The sequence below is a fragment of the Hesperophylax consimilis genome, chromosome 23 (assembly GCF_061612785.1).
Source record: "Hesperophylax consimilis isolate HC1 chromosome 23, BYU_Hcon_1.0, whole genome shotgun sequence".
In the NCBI taxonomy this organism is placed as follows: Eukaryota; Metazoa; Arthropoda; class Insecta; order Trichoptera; family Limnephilidae; genus Hesperophylax; species Hesperophylax consimilis.
This window is the reverse complement of record NC_142858.1, coordinates 15,227,142-15,239,625: the sequence shown is the minus strand read 5'-3', so window position 1 is coordinate 15,239,625 and position 12,484 is coordinate 15,227,142.

The following is a 12,484-nucleotide window of genomic DNA, read 5'->3' as shown; positions in this document are numbered from 1 at the left end:
ATAAGTGGCGCCATGTTTTTTCTTTCTAAAACCGTTAGGATCATATTTTTCACATTGATAATAATGAAAATTCTATGATACCATATTAGCTGTTCAAATAGACTCTACGGTTACTAGCTGTTGGTTCGCTAAGCCGAAAAAATTTGCCAGAAGGGTTAAGAGCAAAACAATCAAAATTCATTAAATTTACGTCATCAACCATCACTGGAATAGAGTAATATTTATGGGAGACGAATTATTAAATCTAAGATATTTCACGACACTCAATCTGTGAGTATAAAATATTTTATTTCTTTAACATTTCCATTACTGTGCCAAAAAAAATCACAATCTGTGTAGTCAATAGACATCTCAAAATAAGCGATTTAATATCGAAAAAATATGAATATTCATAGCTAATCGCTTATGTTTATTATATTTTATATCAAAAGTGAAAATAATTGTAATTTAATTGCTGAAAACATTAAAAAACCATCGGCAGATGGTAAAAAAACGTGCGAGGAGTCGATATCTAACAACGGCCCCCGACCGACTGGTAGCTGGCTGGCACAACAGGCGCTGGATGGGCGCTGGACGCACACACACAGCTATGCGGTCGTAGGTATCGATGGTCTGAATTGAATACAACTGTGGACGTGTGGAACTTAAGCGGAACATCAATAGTTTGTCATTTCCTCGCACTCTTCATGTAGCAGTGTCACACGGTTGATTGTATTGGTGTATTTGTTCCCGATTTTTAACAAAAATGTCTGATTTTTAATTGAATTTGAAAAGTGTGTAAAATATTATTTTGTAATCCAGTGCATAAATGTATAACGGAGGAATACCTAAAATCTGAAAACAGAATTTATTATATTTATAGAGTTATAAAAGTTATAAGAAGCAATGTGTAGTAAATACACACCATAGATAAAAAAGGTTAATAAACAAATTTTAAAATAAAATAAATACAACATTTAAGACTCTCCTATATGTAATATTACATGTTATTCTACATACTATCACAAAATGTGATTATGCTACCGATTTATATTAATTATATTGTATGTATATTATAGATATATTGTTTAAAAACATTCTCAACAAATCCCATCACCCTGAACTTAAAAAAAAAATCACATTTATTTGCGTTAATCTGTTTGACTTTAACAACAACAATTTGACTGCGGGGAAAGCAAAAGTTGCCGGTTAAATGATTGCGAGCTATTTACACGCACGTTGTTTGGTGTCCGTGCCGCGGCTCGCTCGTTCCGGTAATCGATGTGCCCTGATTCATTATCGAATAACTGCTTCCGATTATATTAGCGTGCCGGGAGTTAGAAACTGTTCGCGAGGGGCGAGTGGGGAGTTGAAGAATAATGTCAACGTCGCGAGTCATTGTTAGCCTATCAGAATTGAACGTTTTTCAAGTGCCGGAGGTCAGCACTAATCCAGAAGACTAACTTTCAGTATCATAAATATATGCAAAAATATTTTTGTAGCCTTAAGGTGAATCTACAGGATACTACATATACTTATATATGTTTGGGTCTCACCCGAGCGTCGCGTGTTCGATTCCTCGGCTGGCTAAGTCCTCCATCACAACACAAGCAACATTTTCGGCTTTCTGTGGTGGTAGTAGGAGATTTTCAAACATTGTTGGGTTATTCGTGACCCGGGAATTTTTTTTTTTTGTTTTTCTTAAAAAGAAAGACAAACATTCCCGGGTTACGAATAACCTGACAATATTTGAAAATCTCCTACTACCACCACATTAAGCTGAAAATGTTGCTTGTGTTGTGATGGAGGACTTAGCCAGCCGAGGAATTGAACACGCTACGCCTGGGTAGGACCCACACGCGATGTCAACTCGGCCACCGACCGGTCTAAAATGTTTGCCTTTTTTAAAAAAAAAAAAAAAAAAATATATATATATAAGTATAAAGGCTATATATATATATATGGAAAATTAATTAAATTATATGAAATAAGTTTTAGACAGAAGTCAAAAGGTCCCGGAGTGGCCCAGAAAACGGAAGCATGAAAGTGATAAAATCAAAAGATGGAAAAATGTTGACGAATGAGGAAAAAATAAAAGAGAGATGGATGAATTATTTCGAGGAAGTCTTCGAAAGCGAAGTGAGTGACAGTGATTCCAGCGGCGAATCAGATATGAATGACGATGGAGTGAATGTTACCGAAATTAGCATGGATGAGATAGAAAGCTCGATTAAATGTATGAAGAATGGTAAGGCTGTTGGGTTTGACAATAATGCTGCTGAATATTTTAAAGGAGGTAGCCGTGTAATTCTCACATGGTTGTGCAATCTTTTTAACCAATGTTTAAAGGAAGGTTACACGCCTTTAGATTGGAGAAGGGCTGTGATCATGCCATTATACAAAGGTAAAGGGTCACGTATGGAATGTGGGAATCATAGGGCTATTAGCCTGCTTAGTTCAGTTGGCAAGCTGTATGGTAGAATTTTGATTGAAAGAGTAAGAAAGGAAACAAAGGATAAAATATGGGATGTGCAAGGTGCTTTTATGAGTGGAAGGGGGTGCATGGACCAGATCTTCTCATGGCGTATGCTCACTGAGAAGTTTCTGGCAAAAAACCAGAAACTTTTCTGTGCCTTTGTAGATTTACAAAAAGCATACGACCGAGTCGACAGGAAAAAGCTATGGAAGGTGTTGTCCAAGTATGGAGTGAATACGAATCTGACTCAGGCAATTGCGTCTCTGTATGAGGGAAGCGTTGCATGTGTTAGGGTAAACGGTGGTTTTACGGGGTGGTTTGATATCACAAAAGGTGTTAAACAAGGCTGCGTAATGTCACCGTGGTTATTCAATCTATACATGGATAATTGTATGCAAAAATTGAAAGAGGTGGGATTGGGCGCGAATTTGAATAATTTGAAAGTATGTTGCCTGTTGTATGCTGATGATGCGGTGCTGATTGCTAATAGTATAGATGATCTACAGTCTCTCGTGTCTAGGATGAACGAAGTATGCATGAAGAATGAGTTAATGATGAATGTAAGTAAGTCTAAAGTAATGGTGTTTGAAAGAGAGAGTACGAAAACAGTGTGCAATATAATTGTGAATGGGGAATACTTGGAGCAGGTGGATGAGTTTGTGTATTTAGGAAGTATGTTTACGAGAGATGGGAAGGCTGACAGAGATATCGAAAGAAGGGTAAATGCAGGTAATTCCGTTAATGGAGGACTAAACGCCGTAGGCGCTAACAAAAAATTGTCCAAAGAAGCGAAGTTAGCAGTCCACAACGGAGTGCTGGTACCTACCTTGATGTATGGAAGTGAGGCATGGAACTGGCAAAGAAAGGATGAAAGTAGATTGAATGCTGTTGAAATGAGATCCCTGAGGCGTATGTGTGGTAAAACCATGTTTGATCGTGTGAGGAATGTGGAGATCCGCAAAGAGTGCAAGGCTGATGTAAGCGTAATGAGTAAGATTAAGAAAGGTATGCTTAGATGGTTTGGGCATGTAGAGCGAATGAGCGAAGATAGGAGTGTAAGGAGGATATATGATGCAAATGTGAATGGTAGCAGAAGTCGGGGACGCCCGAGGAAGACATGGCACGATCAAGTGAATCAGATACTCGAGTCGGGCCATGTCAAGAGTCAGAATAATAGAAGAGTATGTATGAGACGATGTATGAATGTGAATGAGGCAAGGAGTGTGTGCCAAGACCGAGTTGTTTGGCGGTCCGTCCTCTCTGCCTACCCCTACGGGGAAACGGCGTGATGGTTAGTTAGTTAGTTAGTTAAGTTTTAGACATCTCATGACAGAAAAAAATTTAACCCACTGCAATACATTCAGAAGAGAGGATTTTTTTATCGATTGAGAACCACTATAGCACAACATTATATTCATTTAACTCCATATAAAATCGTATTATAAATTCTGTCATTTAATAACAAATTTAAAAAAAAACTAATAAAATTCGTACATTTTGAAAAGGAGTTGTCGTTGGATTTAGTTAATGCTTTATTATAAGTAAGAGTAATTTTAAAATACTGAGAACTACATATTTACAAAACAATTTTAAAAAATGACATATCCTCTGAAAATCTTAAATCTACCTTCAGAATATTATTGTTTTGTCAATTGATATTTGAAGGCTATATTATTTTTGAATGTCTCATAAATAAGTAACTTTATTGTTATAACATTATCATATTAGTATGTAGGTAATACATTTCGTTTAAAACAATAATGGCGCTTATTCCCCAACTCAATTTCAAGAATCAAAAATTGAAGTTCTTTATTTAAATATGTGTTATCAATATTAATCTATTGACCTTTTAATGATGCACGTATATATCTACTGTATATTTTTTGATCGTCTTTATGAGCAAAACTTAATTTTTAAGTTTCAATTTTTAAAAGCCCTACAAAAAGAGCCAAATCTATCGCGGGTCGGATGTGATGTGGTAATGATACAGTTTTGCCGTTTGATAGATACGGTACTGGATTATAAGACAAAGCCGGGACGTTTTTTTTCACAAACCAATAAACAATACTTAAAAATATAAACGTTTCATCGCTAGTGGCTAGCTATAGCCTCACTCGAATCTATTTTATCTGAATGTTCTGATCTGCGTATTATTGTTTATTGTTTATTATTTATTGTTTATTGTTTATTGTTTATTGTTTATTGTTTATTGTTTATTGCTTATTGTTTATTGTTTATTGTTTATTGTTTATTGTTTATTGTTTATTGTTTATTGTTTATTGTTTATTGTTTATTGTTTATTGTTTATTGTTTATTGTTTATTGTTTATTGTTTATTGTTTATTGTTTATTGTTTATTGTTTATTGTTTATCGTTATTATTTATTGTTTATTGTTTAAAGTTTACTGTTTATTATTTATTGTTTACTGTCTGGTTATTGTCTCACTACATCGTATTTTTTTTCGTTAGAATTTTTGACCTCACTAAAACAAGCCTCTGTTGAGGTTAATAATTATACAAAATAACAAAATAGAAATCAAGATTATATATCGTGAGAAAAATATTGTTACAATAATTTTTCTACGAATTGAGTACCTACATGTCAAGGAACCTAATTCCAGGTAACTAATTATAATGCAATGTAGTAAACATGACCGTGTGTTGATATTTGATTGGAAAAAAATACATAAAACTATTAAATTAAAAAAGAAACCAGTTAATTTAAATTAAAAATATGAAAATATACATACACATCACATTAAGATAAATATAATTAAGAATGTTTGCAATCTTCGTCTAGGACAAATAATATAATTTAACAATTTTTTTAAAAGTACACATTGAATTAGATGACTTACTATGTTCTGGAAGGTTATTTAATATAATTGGAGCTGGAGTGGTTATTTCATTATTTTTATTATTATATCGATTGTTTAAACATTTTATTTACAATATATGATGTTAAATATATGTATAGTAAATTGTATTTCTTAGTCCTCCTCACTAGGGTGACCTGTGCTGAGGCAGACTAAAATTATTCATTTCTATTTTATCTGTTTTCTATGTCGTTTTTCATATTCAGTCTTTTCAATAAATCTCGTTCAACCAGATTGTTATTCTTGATTTGTAATCATTCAAATTTTCAATTCGCTTTATATTCTATATTTTATCTTTATTTTCGCTATAAAATTCTGGGCGAAGGATGTAGTGGAGTGTAAATAAATGTAGTATTATCTGAATGTGGTTTTATGACTTAGAATATTTGTTATGTCATTGTGATTTGATCTAATGTAAAGAATACGCGGTATTGTAGAGGATTCAGTGTTTTTTAATAGTATATTTTACATTTGGTACATCATAACTACTGAAAATTACTTTCAGTATGGTCTTTATGATTCATTTTTTTATACATTTTTCATGTCTTTTTACTGACCACATTTCTTAGATTTGTAAAGAAAAATATAAGTTTTGTTGAGTTTTTCCGTGATACTTTTAATATGTAAGTCCCATTTAAGATTTTCATCTATAACTATACCGAGATATTTATTTTTTGTGATTTTTCTATAACTGGGTATTAACATAACATCACAAATACTCGTATAAGCATTACGAAGAATGCAATACAACATGTAATATTTTTAGCAACAAGTACACAACATAATTTCAGTCACAAAATATATTGCCACAAGTTTTAATGATGACTATAATCTTAGATATATCTATTATGTTACTGTAGCACGCTTTGATATATTTTTAAAACGGTTAATAATATTCTTTAAATAGCAATATAATCTTTATAAAATACCAATTCCCCACCAAGACGTCAATTCGTCGGCTGGCGAAGTCCTCCATCACTATACAAACAACATGTTCCGCTTATTGTGGTGGTAGTATGAGATTTTCAAATATTATCGAGATGTTTTTAACCCGGGAAGGTTTGTCTTTTTTTTAAATATATGCGAAGAAGTTTTCATTCGATTTCCTAAGGAAAACTTTCAAAATGAATTATGCGATTTATTTTTTGAATAGATCTATTTGAATTTCACTTTTTTTTAAGGTAAAAAATTAATGCTAATCTTGGAAGCGGAGATTAACCCACTTCCCGACATCCTACCAATTTGAAACTTGTTTTCGAATGTTCGTCATGGCTGTGCAATAATTGGACGGGGATGGATTTTCTTTTTCTCTTTCGTGCTACAGAAAACGATGATCTGATTGCTGTTGCCAAACTCAGAAATCAGATCTGAGAAAAAAACACCCATCTATAGTATTACAACATGGTCAGTGGCAGTTCTGGTATGTATAATGCAGTTTCTTATTCGCCAATTAACCGAGCTCTTCATTCTCTAAATAATATTTTTCTAAACTAAAACATTGACATTTTTTCGGACTCATTGCCCACATTCAAACGTGGCACCATGTCAATAATATAAACTTTTCAATGTTTATACATATTGTCACGTAACAGATCTCTCAAACACATTTTGAAATCCCCGCGAAACTAAATTCAACGCAAAACTAGGCGGCGCAGAACGGTGCGCATGCATACTGCGCACCAAGGCAAAAGCCCAGCGGTTTTATGACCGGCAGCCATTTTCACTCCAATTCTAGCCTTGGTCATGAAATTACGTGCTCTTCAACTCTAAACTTGGCCTCAGACGCTGAGCGCTCGGCCCCGGCCTCCTCATCATAGCCAGAGCCTAGCACGCGTACGTTTTGCGCGTGTAGACGATTACTACCTTTGTTTCCACTCTTTAATGTCTGGAAGTAACACCTCGCTGGCCCAGCAACTCCATTTGCATTTTCGGGACAACTCACGTACGTGCCCCAAACGTTTGCCATACTATGTGCCTATTTAAAATCCTGTTAAAGAAGTCTGCCAGACGAAGCAAATATGAGAAAGAGATTTGTTCAATTCAATCAGCCAGGAATAATTTAGGATGTATATTGTGTGCCCTTTTTGTGTTATACTATGTGTGTGCTTGTTGACCTGTAAATACACACATTAATCATTCCCATTTAGGTGTTTCATTTGGCGAGAGAGTGGAGTCTTGAATTGTTGAATGTTCCCCGTGTAAAGACATAATCTGCCGGCCCTACCTGACCTAATAATTAGAGTTCCACAATTCTACCTTCTGAAGCTGAACAGCCGGCACCAAAACCCTACGTGGCTCCAGACATTACACGTGGCGCCCTTTACACTGGCGCATAACTTGAGGGCACCAAACTTTACAATACATAAACACACACACATACATACACAACAAAATCCACACACACCTATACACCACACTGTAATATACACATACACATATACAATGTACTTTAAATATTTTCATCACTGTCACTTATGTACTGTTTGTTTCTATAATATCAAATAAATAAATAAGTATATTAAAAATATAGTTAATCATATTTTTGATACTATATATACATTTTTTAAAACATTTTGGCAAAAAACATTTTCTTTTTGTTTTTCCGTAATTATAATAAATGACTTCTTACTTTGTTTTAAGCCGTTTTACTTTAGTAAAATAATAATTGTTGACGGTTTTAGAAATAGGCTGTGTTTCAATGTTAAAAATTTTTAAATTTGTTTTTAACCAACCAACCAACAGATGGAAGAAAAAAAATCAGACCGTGAAAAGAACTTACGTAGAGAAAGAGAAAATATGGTTAACTTTTCAACGAGGCTCTGAAAATGAAATCTATACCTAATAAACTCAGCTTCGTAGTGAGAGGTACACTTTTAATAAATAAAAAAAAACAAAAATAATCACAAAAAATAGTAATACTGAAACAGTTTATAATATCAGATCTGTCGTTCGATATACTGCAGTAAAAAAAAAAACCTTGTGCTACAGAAATGTTTGTCGAGGGAATAAAACTATAAAATTCTTTATTTTACACCTAATAACATCTTTTCAAAAATTGAACGTTCCGTCGAAGATTTATTGAGTCAATTCAGTCGTTCTTCGCGCGTCAAAATAAAATCACTCCGCTCTCAATGAACTGAAATTTAGCTGCTCCCTGCAGAAATGTGAAACATGAAAAGGGATAGCTGCAATTTCGCCGTTTCCTACAAACATAAAGGTAGCTTTATTTGGGCTATATTTTATCCCATTGACATATTTTTTCCACGGATTTAAATGGTGAAAAACTGTGTTTTGCTAATTTATTTATAAAATCTTAAATGTTTTCATCAATCCGGTTAAAAACGGGATTGCAGGCCGTTTCCTCATATTTTTTTAGTAAATTCCTTATACATTAGAATATGTGTTCTATTACCTTGTAAATATATAATGAGGAATGCAAAAATATAAAAATTATATAGAACACATGTTCCGACATCGTGATAATATAATCGTTTTGTCAGGAAACCTATAAATTCATTCCTTAAGAGCCCACAATCCTGTTTTAAACAGGATTTCAAATGATTCGAAAAGTAAATTTCAAATACTCATTTTTCTCTGTGTACCTATACAAATAATAATATAACGATATATAAATAAATATATCTTTTATAATTCCATTGTTGGAATCGCACATTGTGTTCTAATAACTTTTGGCTGACGAAGCGATGATAAGGATGTGATGGTATATAGCAATACATATACTTTTACTACGTGCCTTCACGCCATTGCCAAATAGTTTGTTGTAAATATCAATAAATTTACTTACATATTAAACATTTTACAACATAAACAGTTGCAAAACAAATTACCCCAAATTGAAGATTTCTCACCGGCCTGTAAGTTAGGCCTCTTGTGCAGTAATTACATGAATGTAATACGGTTAGATGTTTTAAATTATGTAAAATTTACGTGAAAAATGGGCGTGGTTTATAGGAAAATCTCGATGACGAAAGTTAATAATAATAAAATAATAATAATAATAATTGGATAACTTGTATAGCGCCGTTTTTGTGCAAAATCACCTCAAGGGCGCTGTCTAAAGGATCGACCGTTATTTATGTCAACTTTGATAACGAATTAACGAAAACTTGGCCTACTATCACATCTGATCAAATTAGAACGAGAAGGAATCTAGGACATAAGATATTTAAAAAAATAATAATACGAAGTGGTTTATTAATTTTTGTTATGGACTTTCTCAAAAACAACTTCAATAATATTATCAAAAAAAATATATATCAGATAACACCAAAACGAAACGCTGATTCGCGTAGTAAAATACTTTAGTAAGTGGATAATTGAGTTACAATTGAATACAAAATAGTCGTTGCGCAATATTGTACTGCGAGCTTTTTGGTTACAAGCATTTGTTCCCGGAAAAATCAATTAATTTCAAACCATTCCGCCATGCTGTCATGTCGCTGCACCGCCGACTCTCATAAATATTTAATGGGGCCTACACAGTCTAAATGAATTTATAAAAATATATTGACGAGTCGTGTGACGTGTGACTGACGATATTGTAAGTACATCAGCAACTTAATACTATCAATTAATGACTTTCTGACGGTTCATAATATTGCGCAAAATATAGTTACACGCGGTTTTGAAAATGAAAAAAACATTTAGGATAAGCATCAAATAACATGCACTAACCAAACTTACATTGGAGCTCATTTAAGCAAAATTTCTTCATTACCTCTAAAAATTGGCAATAATTAAAATTTCTATACAACAATAGAATATGGAGAGCCCAATGTGAGAATCATCAAATAATCAATCATCTTACATCAGCCGGGCGATGTAGTTTTCTTTGTAGTGGACTTCATCATCTAAATTATAATGGTAATCGAGATAATCATCAAGTGACTACGAAATCAGTCTATAACATGGTTTTACCACACATACGCCTCAGGGATCTCATTTCAACAGCATTTAGGACGGGTTGTTTCGGAGAATTTGAACAACTCATCAAATTTCAACATTCATTTTCGGGGTCTGTGAAAGTCCTATGCAAGTTCTGTTAATATATCATTATAGGTTATTGGCTTGACAGAACTGAAATAAAAACAGAACTTGAAAAAATCTTTCGCAGAACTGGAAAATGAACGTTGAAGTTTGATGAATTGTTCAAATTTTCCGAAACAACCCGTCCTTAATCTACTTTCATCCTTTCTTTGCCAGTTCCATGCCTCACTTCCATACATCAAGGTAGGTACCAGCACTCCGTTGTGGACTGCTAACTTCGCTTCTTTGGACAATTTTTTGTTAGCGCCAACGGCGTTCAGTCCTCCATTAACGGAATTACCTGCATTTACCCTTCTTTCAATATCTCTGTCAGCCTTCCCATCTCTCGTAAACATACTTCCTAAATACACAAACTCATCCACCTGCTCCAAGTATTCCTCATTCACGGCTATATTGGACACTGTTTTCGTACTCTCTATTTCAAACACCATTACTTTAGACTTACTTACATTCATCATTAACTCATTTTTCATGCATACTTCGTTTATCCTAGACACGAGAGACTGTCTACAACAAAGTCCCGTTTTATACAAGCAAGGTGCATCACTTAATTGAAAAAAAATATTGACAATTGATTATTTAATCAATTGTAATTATTTTCATAATGTTATATATATTAAATTATTTAAAAAGACGTACATTACTTTGCACACCTATAATACGAGATTACTGTAAGACCAATGAGTAAAGTTGGTTTGGCAAATACTCTTGAAAAGTTCACTTATCATTTATTTTTTTCATCAGATCGTTTGAAGAAAAATGTAGGTTTTAAGTGCTTAAACTATTGCAAGGGAAATACTGAAAAGTTAACATCTACAGTTACGATCGTCTTACACCGTCATGAATATTATTAAATACCCTAGAATATTATTAGTTGGATAGCCCTGATTAATTTTAATTCACTTTTATGTTCCTACCATTAGATGAAGGATTTGATGTATTATTGTAACAATGGTATTACGGTTTCAAGCTAAAATTCTGTCATAAAAAAGTTACACACCACTGCTAACTCGTGTTTAATATAGGCTGAAATTTTTATTTAACTTTACACTATTGTGTATTTTTTTTCTTGTTAACACATTTAATCGTATGATTGTTCTTTTCTTTCCAAATTATACTAAGACTATCAATAAATTTCATGTAAATGGCACTTGTGCAGTTATTTCTAAATTAAAAATTAATACATGCATAGAGTCCATTAAAAAGTATGAAAGTAAACCAAGCCTCACAACACGTGCCGCTATAAGGCACTAGTGTAACATTCCGCCATCAGAGTGCAAAGGAAATGTTAGAAACTGGAAGTACTATTCTAAAATATTTGCATTGCTACACATTTCTTTAGACTGATTCGTGGATGGTTTGAAAACTCGCTCATCATAGAGAGCATTCATTTCTATATTCCCGATGGTTATCTCTGTCACCTACAACATAGACTATTTTATCTCCCGGCCTGCAGAACTAACTTGCCAATGGCCATGCCGCCGGTGGGGAGGGCAATCTTGCTGTTGAACAGAATCAATTCGGATATCGACATTTTTAGCATCAATGAAGCTTCCTTTAAAAGTCAAACTCTATTATTACTGGTATCTATAGTTGATAATATATACACACTGTTAATATTAATCTTAGAATTCTTATATCAAAAATATTTTCAAAGCGCATTAAATTAACAATTTTGTAATGTTTTTGAAATGAAAAAAACAGAATTGAATTGAATTGATATTATTGTATAAAATCGTTACGATTATGATAATCTTAAAATGGTCTGATATAAGTATTTTTTTATGAAAATAAATAAAAAAAATTTAAGTAGTGTGATTTATTAAAGAAGATGATTATTAATCTCAAAGAGTCCTATTTTAAAACCGGCACGGCGTGATGTTAACAGAGTGGTAGAAATAAAAGATCATAGGTAAAGGCAACTTCACTCATCAAAGAACGACCGCTAGCGGTATTTACGTCAGTCAGACATGGAGACGCTATCATTCTTGTAACATGGTGACCACTACTATGCGATGCAAATGGCTTGTTTTCCTCTCTTTAACTGTTAGGGCACTTCCCCCTTTGATATGCGTTAGAACGAGAAT